Raw genomic sequence first — 14,718 nt, forward strand, 5'->3', positions numbered from 1 at the left:
AGGTGTTGTATATAGTGGGTGGTTAATATAGTAGCGTACTCACTAGGGGGTGGTTAATATAGTAGTGTACTAACTAGGGGGTGGTTAATATAGTAGCGTACTCACTAGGTGGTGTATATAGAGGGTGGTTAATATAGTAGCATACTCACTAGGGGGTGGTTAATATAGTAGCGTACTCACTAGGGGGTGGTTAATATAGTAGCGTACTAACTAGGGGGTGGTTAATATAGTAGCGTACTCACTAGGTGGTGTATATAGAGGGTGGTTAATATAGTAGCATACTCACTAGGGGGTGTATATAGAGGGTGGTTAATATAGTAGCGTACTCACTAGGTGGTGTATATAGAGGGTGGTTAATATAGTAGCGTACTCACTAGGTGGTGTATATAGAGGGTGGTTAATATAGTAGCGTACTCACTAGGTGGTGTATATAGAGGGTGGTTAATATAGTAGCGTACTCACTAGGTGGTGTATATAGAGGGTGGTTAATATAGTAGCGTACTCACTAGGGGGTGGTGTATATAGAGGGTGGTTAATATAGTAGCATACTCACTAGGTAGTGGTTAATATAGTAGCATACTCACTAGGTGTTGTATATAGTGGGTGGTTAATATAGTAGCGTACTCACTAGGGGGTGGTTAATATAGTAGTGTACTAACTAGGGGGTGGTTAATATAGTAGCGTACTCACTAGGTGGTGTATATAGAGGGTGGTTAATATAGTAGCATACTCACTAGGGGGTGGTTAATATAGTAGCGTACTCACTAGGGGGTGGTTAATATAGTAGTGTACTAACTAGGGGGTGGTTAATATAGTAGCGTACTCACTAGGTGGTGTATATAGAGGGTGGTTAATATAGTAGCGTACTCACTAGGTGGTGTATATAGAGGGTGGTTAATATAGTAGCGTACTCACTAGGTGGTGTATATAGAGGGTGGTTAATATAGTAGCATACTCACTAGGTGGTGTATATATAAGGTGGTTAATATAGTAGCGTACTCACTAGGTGGTGTATATAGAGGGTGGTTAATATAGTAGCATACTCACTAGGTGGTGTATATAGAGGGTGGTTAATATAGTAGCGTACTCACTAGGTGGTGTATATAGTGGGTGGTTAATATAGTAGCGTACTCACTAGGTGGTGTATATAGAGGGTGGTTAATATAGTAGCGTACTCACTAGGTGGTGGTGTATATAGAGGGTGGTTAATATAGTAGCGTACTCACTAGGTGGTGGTGTATATAGAGGGTGGTTAATATAGTAGCATACTCACTAGGTAGTGGTTAATATAGTAGCATACTCACTAGGTGTTGTATATAGTGGGTGGTTAATATAGTAGCGTACTCACTAGGGGGTGGTTAATATAGTAGTGTACTAACTAGGGGGTGGTTAATATAGTAGCGTACTCACTAGGTGGTGTATATAGAGGGTGGTTAATATAGTAGCATACTCACTAGGGGGTGGTTAATATAGTAGCGTACTCACTAGGGGGTGGTTAATATAGTAGCGTACTAACTAGGGGGTGGTTAATATAGTAGCGTACTCACTAGGTGGTGTATATAGAGGGTGGTTAATATAGTAGCATACTCACTAGGGGGTGGTTAATATAGTAGCGTACTCACTAGGGGGTGGTTAATATAGTAGCGTACTCACTAGGTGGTGTATATAGAGGGTGGTTAATATAGTAGCATACTCACTAGGTGGTGTATATAGTGGGTGGTTAATATAGTAGCGTACTCACTAGGTGGTGTATATAGAGGGTGGTTAATATAGTAGCGTACTCACCAGTTGGTGTATATAGAGGGTGGTTAATATAGTAGCGTACTCACTAGGTGGTGGTGTATATAGTAGCATACTCACTAGGGGGTGGTTAATATAGTAGCATACTCACTAGGTAGTGGTTAATATAGTAGCGTACTAACTAGGGGGTGGTTAATATAGTAGCGTACTCACTAGGTGGTGTATATAGAGGGTGGTTAATATAGTAGCATACTCACTAGGGGGTGGTTAATATAGTAGCGTACTCACAAGGGGGTGGTTAATATAGTAGCGTACTAACTAGGGGGTGGTTAATATAGTAGCGTACTCACTAGGTGGTGTATATAGAGGGTGGTTAATATAGTAGCATACTCACTAGGGGGTGGTTAATATAGTAGCGTACTCACTAGGGGGTGGTTAATATAGTAGCGTACTCACTAGGTGGTGTATATAGAGGGTGGTTAATATAGTAGCATACTCACTAGGTGGTGTATATAGTGGGTGGTTAATATAGTAGCGTACTCACTAGGTGGTGTATATAGAGGGTGGTTAATATAGTAGCGTACTCCCTAGGGGGTTGTGTATATAGTGGGTGGTTAATATAGTAGCGTACTCACTAGGTGGTGTATATAGAGGGTGGTTAATATAGTACCATACTCACTAGGTGGTGTATATAGAGGGTGGTTAATATAGTAGCGTACTCACTAGGTGGTGTATATAGAGGGTGGTTAATATAGTAGCGTACTCACTAGGTGGTGTATATAGAGGGTGGTTAATATAGTAGCGTACTCACTAGGTGGTGTATATAGAGGGTGGTTAATATAGTAGCATACTCACTAGGTGGTGTATATAGAGGGTGGTTAATATAGTAGCGTACTCACTAGGTGGTGTATATAGAGGGTGGTTAATATAGTAGCATACTCACTAGGTGGTGTATATAGAGGGTGGTTAATATAGTAGCGTACTCACTAGGTGGTGTATATAGTGGGTGGTTAATATAGTAGCGTACTCACTAGATGGTGTATATAGAGGGTGGTTAATATAGTAGCGTACTCACTAGGTGGTGGTGTATATAGAGGGTGGTTAATATAGTAGCGTACTCACTAGGTGGTGGTGTATATAGAGGGTGGTTAATATAGTAGCATACTCACTAGGTAGTGGTTAATATAGTAGCATACTCACTAGGTGTTGTATATAGTGGGTGGTTAATATAGTAGCGTACTCACTAGGGGGTGGTTAATATAGTAGTGTACTAACTAGGGGGTGGTTAATATAGTAGCGTACTCACTAGGTGGTGTATATAGAGGGTGGTTAATATAGTAGCATACTCACTAGGGGGTGGTTAATATAGTAGCGTACTCACTAGGGGGTGGTTAATATAGTAGCGTACTAACTAGGGGGTGGTTAATATAGTAGCGTACTCACTAGGTGGTGTATATAGAGGGTGGTTAATATAGTAGCATACTCACTAGGGGGTGTATATAGAGGGTGGTTAATATAGTAGCGTACTCACTAGGTGGTGTATATAGAGGGTGGTTAATATAGTAGCATACTCACTAGGGGGTGGTTAATATAGTAGCGTACTCACTAGGGGGTGGTTAATATAGTAGCGTACTAACTAGGGGGTGGTTAATATAGTAGCGTACTCACTAGGTGGTGTATATAGAGGGTGGTTAATATAGTAGCATACTCACTAGGGGGTGGTTAATATAGTAGCGTACTCACTAGGGGGTGGTTAATATAGTAGCGTACTCACTAGGTGGTGTATATAGAGGGTGGTTAATATAGTAGCATACTCACTAGGTGGTGTATATAGTGGGTGGTTAATATAGTAGCGTACTCACTAGGTGGTGTATATAGAGGGTGGTTAATATAGTAGCGTACTCACCAGTTGGTGTATATAGAGGGTGGTTAATATAGTAGCGTACTCACTAGGTGGTGGTGTATATAGTAGCGTACTCACTAGGGGGTGGTTAATATAGTAGCATACTCACTAGGTAGTGGTTAATATAGTAGCGTACTAACTAGGGGGTGGTTAATATAGTAGCGTACTCACTAGGTGGTGTATATAGAGGGTGGTTAATATAGTAGCATACTCACTAGGGGGTGGTTAATATAGTAGCGTACTCACAAGGGGGTGGTTAATATAGTAGCGTACTAACTAGGGGGTGGTTAATATAGTAGCGTACTCACTAGGTGGTGTATATAGAGGGTGGTTAATATAGTAGCATACTCACTAGGGGGTGGTTAATATAGTAGCGTACTCACTAGGGGGTGGTTAATATAGTAGCGTACTCACTAGGTGGTGTATATAGAGGGTGGTTAATATAGTAGCATACTCACTAGGTGGTGTATATAGTGGGTGGTTAATATAGTAGCGTACTCACTAGGTGGTGTATATAGAGGGTGGTTAATATAGTAGCGTACTCCCTAGGGGGTTGTGTATATAGTGGGTGGTTAATATAGTAGCGTACTCACTAGGTGGTGTATATAGAGGGTGGTTAATATAGTACCATACTCACTAGGTGGTGTATATAGAGGGTGGTTAATATAGTAGCGTACTCACTAGGTGGTGTATATAGAGGGTGGTTAATATAGTAGCGTACTCACTAGGTGGTGTATATAGTGGGTGGTTAATATAGTAGCGTACTCACTAGATGGTGTATATAGAGGGTGGTTAATATAGTAGCGTACTCACTAGGTGGTGGTGTATATAGAGGGTGGTTAATATAGTAGCGTACTCACTAGGTGGTGGTGTATATAGAGGGTGGTTAATATAGTAGCATACTCACTAGGTAGTGGTTAATATAGTAGCATACTCACTAGGTGTTGTATATAGTGGGTGGTTAATATAGTAGCGTACTCACTAGGGGGTGGTTAATATAGCAGTGTACTAACTAGGGGGTGGTTAATATAGTAGCGTACTCACTAGGTGGTGTATATAGTGGGTGGTTAATATAGTAGCGTACTCACTAGATGGTGTATATAGAGGGTGGTTAATATAGTAGCGTACTCACTAGGTGGTGGTGTATATAGAGGGTGGTTAATATAGTAGCGTACTCACTAGGTGGTGGTGTATATAGAGGGTGGTTAATGTAGTAGCATACTCACTAGGTAGTGGTTAATATAGTAGCATACTCACTAGGTGGTGTATATAGAGGGTGGTTAATATAGTAGCGTACTCACTAGGTGGTGTATATAGTGGGTGGTTAATATAGTAGCGTACTCACTAGATGGTGTATATAGAGGGTGGTTAATATAGTAGCGTACTCACTAGGTGGTGGTGTATATAGAGGGTGGTTAATATAGTAGCGTACTCACTAGGTGGTGGTGTATATAGAGGGTGGTTAATATAGTAGCGTACTCACTAGGTGGTGGTGTATATAGAGGGTGGTTAATATAGTAGCATACTCACTAGGTAGTGGTTAATATAGTAGCATACTCACTAGGTGTTGTATATAGTGGGTGGTTAATATAGTAGCGTACTCACTAGGGGGTGGTTAATATAGTAGTGTACTAACTAGGGGGTGGTTAATATAGTAGCGTACTCACTAGGTGGTGTATATAGAGGGTGGTTAATATAGTAGCATACTCACTAGGGGGTGGTTAATATAGTAGCGTACTCACTAGGGGGTGGTTAATATAGTAGCGTACTAACTAGGGGGTGGTTAATATAGTAGCGTACTCACTAGGTGGTGTATATAGAGGGTGGTTAATATAGTAGCATACTCACTAGGGGGTGTATATAGAGGGTGGTTAATATAGTAGCGTACTCACTAGGTGGTGTATATAGAGGGTGGTTAATATAGTAGCGTACTCACTAGGTGGTGTATATAGAGGGTGGTTAATATAGTAGCGTACTCACTAGGTGGTGTATATAGAGGGTGGTTAATATAGTAGCGTACTCACTAGGTGGTGTATATAGAGGGTGGTTAATATAGTAGCGTACTCACTAGGTGGTGTATATAGAGGGTGGTTAATATAGTAGCGTACTCACTAGGTGGTGTATATAGAGGGTGGTTAATATAGTAGCATACTCACTAGGTGGTGTATATAGAGGGTGGTTAATATAGTAGCGTACTCACTAGGTGGTGTATATAGTGGGTGGTTAATATAGTAGCGTACTCACTAGATGGTGTATATAGAGGGTGGTTAATATAGTAGCGTACTCACTAGGTGGTGGTGTATATAGAGGGTGGTTAATATAGTAGCGTACTCACTAGGTGGTGGTGTATATAGAGGGTGGTTAATATAGTAGCATACTCACTAGGTAGTGGTTAATATAGTAGCATACTCACTAGGTGTTGTATATAGTGGGTGGTTAATATAGTAGCATACTCACTAGGGGGTGGTTAATATAGTAGTGTACTAACTAGGGGGTGGTTAATATAGTAGCGGACTCACTAGGTGGTGTATATAGAGGGTGGTTAATATAGTAGCATACTCACTAGGGGGTGGTTAATATAGTAGCGTACTCACTAGGGGGTGGTTAATATAGTAGCGTACTAACTAGGGGGTGGTTAATATAGTAGCGTACTCACTAGGTGGTGTATATAGAGGGTGGTTAATATAGTAGCATACTCACTAGGGGGTGGTTAATATAGTAGCGTACTCACTAGGGGGTGGTTAATATAGTAGCGTACTCACTAGGTGGTGTATATAGAGGGTGGTTAATATAGTAGCATACTCACTAGGTGGTGTATATAGTGGGTGGTTAATATAGTAGCGTACTCACTAGGTGGTGTATATAGAGGGTGGTTAATATAGTAGCGTACTCACCAGTTGGTGTATATAGAGGGTGGTTAATATAGTAGCGTACTCACTAGGTGGTGGTGTATATAGTAGCGTACTCACTAGGGGGTGGTTAATATAGTAGCATACTCACTAGGTAGTGGTTAATATAGTAGCGTACTAACTAGGGGGTGGTTAATATAGTAGCGTACTCACTAGGTGGTGTATATAGAGGGTGGTTAATATAGTAGCATACTCACTAGGGGGTGGTTAATATAGTAGCGTACTCACAAGGGGGTGGTTAATATAGTAGCGTACTAACTAGGGGGTGGTTAATATAGTAGCGTACTCACTAGGTGGTGTATATAGAGGGTGGTTAATATAGTAGCATACTCACTAGGGGGTGGTTAATATAGTAGCGTACTCACTAGGGGGTGGTTAATATAGTAGCGTACTCACTAGGTGGTGTATATAGAGGGTGGTTAATATAGTAGCATACTCACTAGGTGGTGTATATAGTGGGTGGTTAATATAGTAGCGTACTCACTAGGTGGTGTATATAGAGGGTGGTTAATATAGTAGCGTACTCCCTAGGGGGTTGTGTATATAGTGGGTGGTTAATATAGTAGCGTACTCACTAGGTGGTGTATATAGAGGGTGGTTAATATAGTACCATACTCACTAGGTGGTGTATATAGAGGGTGGTTAATATAGTAGCGTACTCACTAGGTGGTGTATATAGAGGGTGGTTAATATAGTAGCGTACTCACTAGGTGGTGTATATAGAGGGTGGTTAATATAGTAGCGTACTCACTAGGTGGTGTATATAGAGGGTGGTTAATATAGTAGCATACTCACTAGGTGGTGTATATAGAGGGTGGTTAATATAGTAGCGTACTCACTAGGTGGTGTATATAGAGGGTGGTTAATATAGTAGCATACTCACTAGGTGGTGTATATAGAGGGTGGTTAATATAGTAGCGTACTCACTAGGTGGTGTATATAGTGGGTGGTTAATATAGTAGCGTACTCACTAGATGGTGTATATAGAGGGTGGTTAATATAGTAGCGTACTCACTAGGTGGTGGTGTATATAGAGGGTGGTTAATATAGTAGCGTACTCACTAGGTGGTGGTGTATATAGAGGGTGGTTAATATAGTAGCATACTCACTAGGTAGTGGTTAATATAGTAGCATACTCACTAGGTGTTGTATATAGTGGGTGGTTAATATAGTAGCGTACTCACTAGGGGGTGGTTAATATAGTAGTGTACTAACTAGGGGGTGGTTAATATAGTAGCGTACTCACTAGGTGGTGTATATAGAGGGTGGTTAATATAGTAGCATACTCACTAGGGGGTGGTTAATATAGTAGCGTACTCACTAGGGGGTGGTTAATATAGTAGCGTACTAACTAGGGGGTGGTTAATATAGTAGCGTACTCACTAGGTGGTGTATATAGAGGGTGGTTAATATAGTAGCATACTCACTAGGGGGTGTATATAGAGGGTGGTTAATATAGTAGCGTACTCACTAGGTGGTGTATATAGAGGGTGGTTAATATAGTAGCGTACTCACTAGGTGGTGTATATAGAGGGTGGTTAATATAGTAGCGTACTCACTAGGTGGTGTATATAGAGGGTGGTTAATATAGTAGCGTACTCACTAGGTGGTGTATATAGAGGGTGGTTAATATAGTAGCGTACTCACTAGGTGGTGTATATAGAGGGTGGTTAATATAGTAGCATACTCACTAGGTGGTGTATATAGAGGGTGGTTAATATAGTAGCGTACTCACTAGGTGGTGTATATAGTGGGTGGTTAATATAGTAGCGTACTCACTAGGTGGTGTATATAGAGGGTGGTTAATATAGTAGCGTACTCACTAGGGGGTGGTGTATATAGAGGGTGGTTAATATAGTAGCATACTCACTAGGTAGTGGTTAATATAGTAGCATACTCACTAGGTGTTGTATATAGTGGGTGGTTAATATAGTAGCGTACTCACTAGGGGGTGGTTAATATAGTAGTGTACTAACTAGGGGGTGGTTAATATAGTAGCGTACTCACTAGGTGGTGTATATAGAGGGTGGTTAATATAGTAGCATACTCACTAGGGGGTGGTTAATATAGTAGCGTACTCACTAGGGGGTGGTTAATATAGTAGTGTACTAACTAGGGGGTGGTTAATATAGTAGCGTACTCACTAGGTGGTGTATATAGAGGGTGGTTAATATAGTAGCATACTCACTAGGGGGTGTATATAGAGGGTGGTTAATATAGTAGCGTACTCACTAGGTGGTGTATATAGAGGGTGGTTAATATAGTAGCGTACTCACTAGGTGATGTATATAGAGGGTGGTTAATATAGTAGCGTACTCACTAGGTGGTGTATATAGAGGGTGGTTAATATAGTAGCATACTCACTAGGTGGTGTATATAGAAGGTGGTTAATATAGTAGCGTACTCACTAGGTGGTGTATATAGAGGGTGGTTAATATAGTAGCATACTCACTAGGTGGTGTATATAGAGGGTGGTTAATATAGTAGCGTACTCACTAGGTGGTGTATATAGTGGGTGGTTAATATAGTAGCGTACTCACTAGGTGGTGTATATAGAGGGTGGTTAATATAGTAGCGTACTCACTAGGTGGTGGTGTATATAGAGGGTGGTTAATATAGTAGCGTACTCACTAGGTGGTGGTGTATATAGAGGGTGGTTAATATAGTAGCATACTCACTAGGTAGTGGTTAATATAGTAGCATACTCACTAGGTGTTGTATATAGTGGGTGGTTAATATAGTAGCGTACTCACTAGGGGGTGGTTAATATAGTAGTGTACTAACTAGGGGGTGGTTAATATAGTAGCGTACTCACTAGGTGGTGTATATAGAGGGTGGTTAATATAGTAGCATACTCACTAGGGGGTGGTTAATATAGTAGCGTACTCACTAGGGGGTGGTTAATATAGTAGCGTACTAACTAGGGGGTGGTTAATATAGTAGCGTACTCACTAGGTGGTGTATATAGAGGGTGGTTAATATAGTAGCATACTCACTAGGGGGTGGTTAATATAGTAGCGTACTCACTAGGGGGTGGTTAATATAGTAGCGTACTCACTAGGTGGTGTATATAGAGGGTGGTTAATATAGTAGCATACTCACTAGGTGGTGTATATAGTGGGTGGTTAATATAGTAGCGTACTCACTAGGTGGTGTATATAGAGGGTGGTTAATATAGTAGCGTACTCACTAGGTGGTGTATATAGAGGGTGGTTAATATAGTAGCGTACTCACTAGGTGGTGGTGTATATAGTAGCATACTCACTAGGGGGTGGTTAATATAGTAGCATACTCACTAGGTAGTGGTTAATATAGTAGCGTACTAACTAGGGGGTGGTTAATATAGTAGCGTACTCACTAGGTGGTGTATATAGAGGGTGGTTAATATAGTAACATACTCACTAGGGGGTGGTTAATATAGTAGCGTACTCACTAGGGGGTGGTTAATATAGTAGCGTACTAACTAGGGGGTGGTTAATATAGTAGCGTACTCACTAGGTGGTGTATATAGAGGGTGGTTAATATAGTAGCATACTCACTAGGGGGTGGTTAATATAGTAGCGTACTCACTAGGGGGTGGTTAATATAGTAGCGTACTCACTAGGTGGTGTATATAGAGGGTGGTTAATATAGTAGCATACTCACTAGGTGGTGTATATAGTGGGTGGTTAATATAGTAGCGTACTCACTAGGTGGTGTATATAGAGGGTGGTTAATATAGTAGCGTACTCACTAGGTGGTGGTGTATATAGAGGGTGGTTAATATAGTAGCGTACTCACTAGGTGGTGGTGTATATAGAGGGTGGTTAATATAGTAGCGTACTCACTAGGTGGTGGTGTATATAGAGGGTGGTTAATATAGTAGCATACTCACTAGGTAGTGGTTAATATAGTAGCATACTCACTAGGTGTTGTATATAGTGGGTGGTTAATATAGTAGCATACTCACTAGGTGGTGTATATAGAGGGTGGTTAATATAGTAGCGTACTCACTAGGTGGTGTATATAGTGGGTGGTTAATATAGTAGCGTACTCACTAGGTGGTGTATATAGAGGGTGGTTAATATAGTAGCGTACTCACTAGGTGGTGGTGTATATAGAGGGTGGTTAATATAGTAGCGTACTCACTAGGTGGTGGTGTATATAGAGGGTGGTTAATATAGTAGCATACTCACTAGGTAGTGGTTAATATAGTAGCATACTCACTAGGTGTTGTATATAGTGGGTGGTTAATATAGTAGCGTACTCACTAGGGGGTGGTTAATATAGTAGTGTACTAACTAGGGGGTGGTTAATATAGTAGCGTACTCACTAGGTGGTGTATATAGAGGGTGGTTAATATAGTAGCATACTCACTAGGGGGTGGTTAATATAGTAGCGTACTCACTAGGGGGTGGTTAATATAGTAGCGTACTAACTAGGGGGTGGTTAATATAGTAGCGTACTCACTAGGTGGTGTATATAGAGGGTGGTTAATATAGTAGCATACTCACTAGGGGGTGGTTAATATAGTAGCGTACTCACTAGGGGGTGGTTAATATAGTAGCGTACTCACTAGGTGGTGTATATAGAGGGTGGTTAATATAGTAGCATACTCACTAGGTGGTGTATATAGTGGGTGGTTAATATAGTAGCGTACTCACTAGGTGGTGTATATAGAGGGTGGTTAATATAGTAGCGTACTCACTAGGTGGTGTATATAGAGGGTGGTTAATATAGTAGCGTACTCACTAGGTGGTGGTGTATATAGTAGCATACTCACTAGGGGGTGGTTAATATAGTAGCATACTCACTAGGTAGTGGTTAATATAGTAGCGTACTAACTAGGGGGTGGTTAATATAGTAGCGTACTCACTAGGTGGTGTATATAGAGGGTGGTTAATATAGTAGCATACTCACTAGGTGGTGTATATAGAGGGTGGTTAATATAGTAGCGTACTCACTAGGTGGTGTATATAGTGGGTGGTTAATATAGTAGCGTACTCACTAGGTGGTGTATATAGAAGGTGGTTAATATAGTAGCGTACTCACTAGGTGGTGTATATAGAGGGTGGTTAATATAGTAGCATACTCACTAGGTGGTGTATATAGAGGGTGGTTAATATAGTAGCGTACTCACTAGGTGGTGTATATAGTGGGTGGTTAATATAGTAGCGTACTCACTAGGTGGTGTATATAGAGGGTGGTTAATATAGTAGCGTACTCACTAGGTGGTGGTGTATATAGAGGGTGGTTAATATAGTAGCGTACTCACTAGGTGGTGGTGTATATAGAGGGTGGTTAATATAGTAGCATACTCACTAGGTAGTGGTTAATATAGTAGCATACTCACTAGGTGTTGTATATAGTGGGTGGTTAATATAGTAGCGTACTCACTAGGGGGTGGTTAATATAGTAGTGTACTAACTAGGGGGTGGTTAATATAGTAGCGTACTCACTAGGTGGTGTATATAGAGGGTGGTTAATATAGTAGCATACTCACTAGGGGGTGGTTAATATAGTAGCGTACTCACTAGGGGGTGGTTAATATAGTAGCGTACTAACTAGGGGGTGGTTAATATAGTAGCGTACTCACTAGGTGGTGTATATAGAGGGTGGTTAATATAGTAGCATACTCACTAGGGGGTGGTTAATATAGTAGCGTACTCACTAGGGGGTGGTTAATATAGTAGCGTACTCACTAGGTGGTGTATATAGAGGGTGGTTAATATAGTAGCATACTCACTAGGTGGTGTATATAGTGGGTGGTTAATATAGTAGCGTACTCACTAGGTGGTGTATATAGAGGGTGGTTAATATAGTAGCGTACTCACTAGGTGGTGTATATAGAGGGTGGTTAATATAGTAGCGTACTCACTAGGTGGTGGTGTATATAGTAGCATACTCACTAGGGGGTGGTTAATATAGTAGCATACTCACTAGGTAGTGGTTAATATAGTAGCGTACTAACTAGGGGGTGGTTAATATAGTAGCGTACTCACTAGGTGGTGTATATAGAGGGTGGTTAATATAGTAACATACTCACTAGGGGGTGGTTAATATAGTAGCGTACTCACTAGGGGGTGGTTAATATAGTAGCGTACTAACTAGGGGGTGGTTAATATAGTAGCGTACTCACTAGGTGGTGTATATAGAGGGTGGTTAATATAGTAGCATACTCACTAGGGGGTGGTTAATATAGTAGCGTACTCACTAGGGGGTGGTTAATATAGTAGCGTACTCACTAGGTGGTGTATATAGAGGGTGGTTAATATAGTAGCATACTCACTAGGTGGTGTATATAGTGGGTGGTTAATATAGTAGCGTACTCACTAGGTGGTGTATATAGAGGGTGGTTAATATAGTAGCGTACTCACTAGGTGGTGGTGTATATAGAGGGTGGTTAATATAGTAGCGTACTCACTAGGTGGTGGTGTATATAGAGGGTGGTTAATATAGTAGCGTACTCACTAGGTGGTGGTGTATATAGAGGGTGGTTAATATAGTAGCATACTCACTAGGTAGTGGTTAATATAGTAGCATACTCACTAGGTGTTGTATATAGTGGGTGGTTAATATAGTAGCATACTCACTAGGTGGTGTATATAGAGGGTGGTTAATATAGTAGCGTACTCACTAGGTGGTGTATATAGTGGGTGGTTAATATAGTAGCGTACTCACTAGGTGGTGTATATAGAGGGTGGTTAATATAGTAGCGTACTCACTAGGTGGTGGTGTATATAGAGGGTGGTTAATATAGTAGCGTACTCACTAGGTGGTGGTGTATATAGAGGGTGGTTAATATAGTAGCATACTCACTAGGTAGTGGTTAATATAGTAGCATACTCACTAGGTGTTGTATATAGTGGGTGGTTAATATAGTAGCGTACTCACTAGGGGGTGGTTAATATAGTAGTGTACTAACTAGGGGGTGGTTAATATAGTAGCGTACTCACTAGGTGGTGTATATAGAGGGTGGTTAATATAGTAGCATACTCACTAGGGGGTGGTTAATATAGTAGCGTACTCACTAGGGGGTGGTTAATATAGTAGCGTACTAACTAGGGGGTGGTTAATATAGTAGCGTACTCACTAGGTGGTGTATATAGAGGGTGGTTAATATAGTAGCATACTCACTAGGGGGTGGTTAATATAGTAGCGTACTCACTAGGGGGTGGTTAATATAGTAGCGTACTCACTAGGTGGTGTATATAGAGGGTGGTTAATATAGTAGCATACTCACTAGGTGGTGTATATAGTGGGTGGTTAATATAGTAGCGTACTCACTAGGTGGTGTATATAGAGGGTGGTTAATATAGTAGCGTACTCACTAGGTGGTGTATATAGAGGGTGGTTAATATAGTAGCGTACTCACTAGGTGGTGGTGTATATAGTAGCATACTCACTAGGGGGTGGTTAATATAGTAGCATACTCACTAGGTAGTGGTTAATATAGTAGCGTACTAACTAGGGGGTGGTTAATATAGTAGCGTACTCACTAGGTGGTGTATATAGAGGGTGGTTAATATAGTAACATACTCACTAGGGGGTGGTTAATATAGTAGCGTACTCACTAGGGGGTGGTTAATATAGTAGCGTACTAACTAGGGGGTGGTTAATATAGTAGCGTACTCACTAGGTGGTGTATATAGAGGGTGGTTAATATAGTAGCATACTCACTAGGTGGTGTATATAGTGGGTGGTTAATATAGTAGCGTACTCACTAGGTGGTGTATATAGAGGGTGGTTAATATAGTAGCGTACTCACTAGGTGGTGGTGTATATAGAGGGTGGTTAATATAGTAGCATACTCACTAGGTAGTGGTTAATATAGTAGCATACTCACTAGGTGTTGTATATAGTGGGTGGTTAATATAGTAGCGTACTCACTAGGGGGTGGTTAATATAGTAGCGTACTAACTAGGGGGTGGTTAATATAGTAGCGTACTCACTAGGTGGTGTATATAGAGGGTGGTTAATATAGTAGCATACTCACTAGGGGGTGGTTAATATAGTAGCGTACTCACTAGGGGGTGGTTAATATAGTAGCATACTCACTAGGTGGTGTATATAGTGGGTGGTTAATATAGTAGCGTACTCACTAGGTGGTGTATATAGAGGGAGGTTAATATAGTAGCGTACTCACTAGGTGGTGTATATAGAGGGTGGTTAATATAGTAGCATACT

General features: G+C 40.9%; 1 protein-coding gene across 3 annotated transcripts in view; it reads right to left on the reverse strand.

Annotated features, from left to right (window-relative positions):
• The window catches only part of tecrb (trans-2,3-enoyl-CoA reductase b), a 37,031-nt gene that overhangs the window by 4,743 nt on the left and 17,570 nt on the right, over positions 1-14,718 (reverse strand). The gene's annotated exons all lie outside the window — the stretch shown is intronic.

The sequence above is a fragment of the Oncorhynchus mykiss genome, chromosome 13, assembly GCF_057628025.1.
Source record: "Oncorhynchus mykiss isolate SJ-2025 chromosome 13, ASM5762802v1, whole genome shotgun sequence".
Lineage (NCBI taxonomy): Eukaryota > Metazoa > Chordata > Actinopteri > Salmoniformes > Salmonidae > Oncorhynchus > Oncorhynchus mykiss.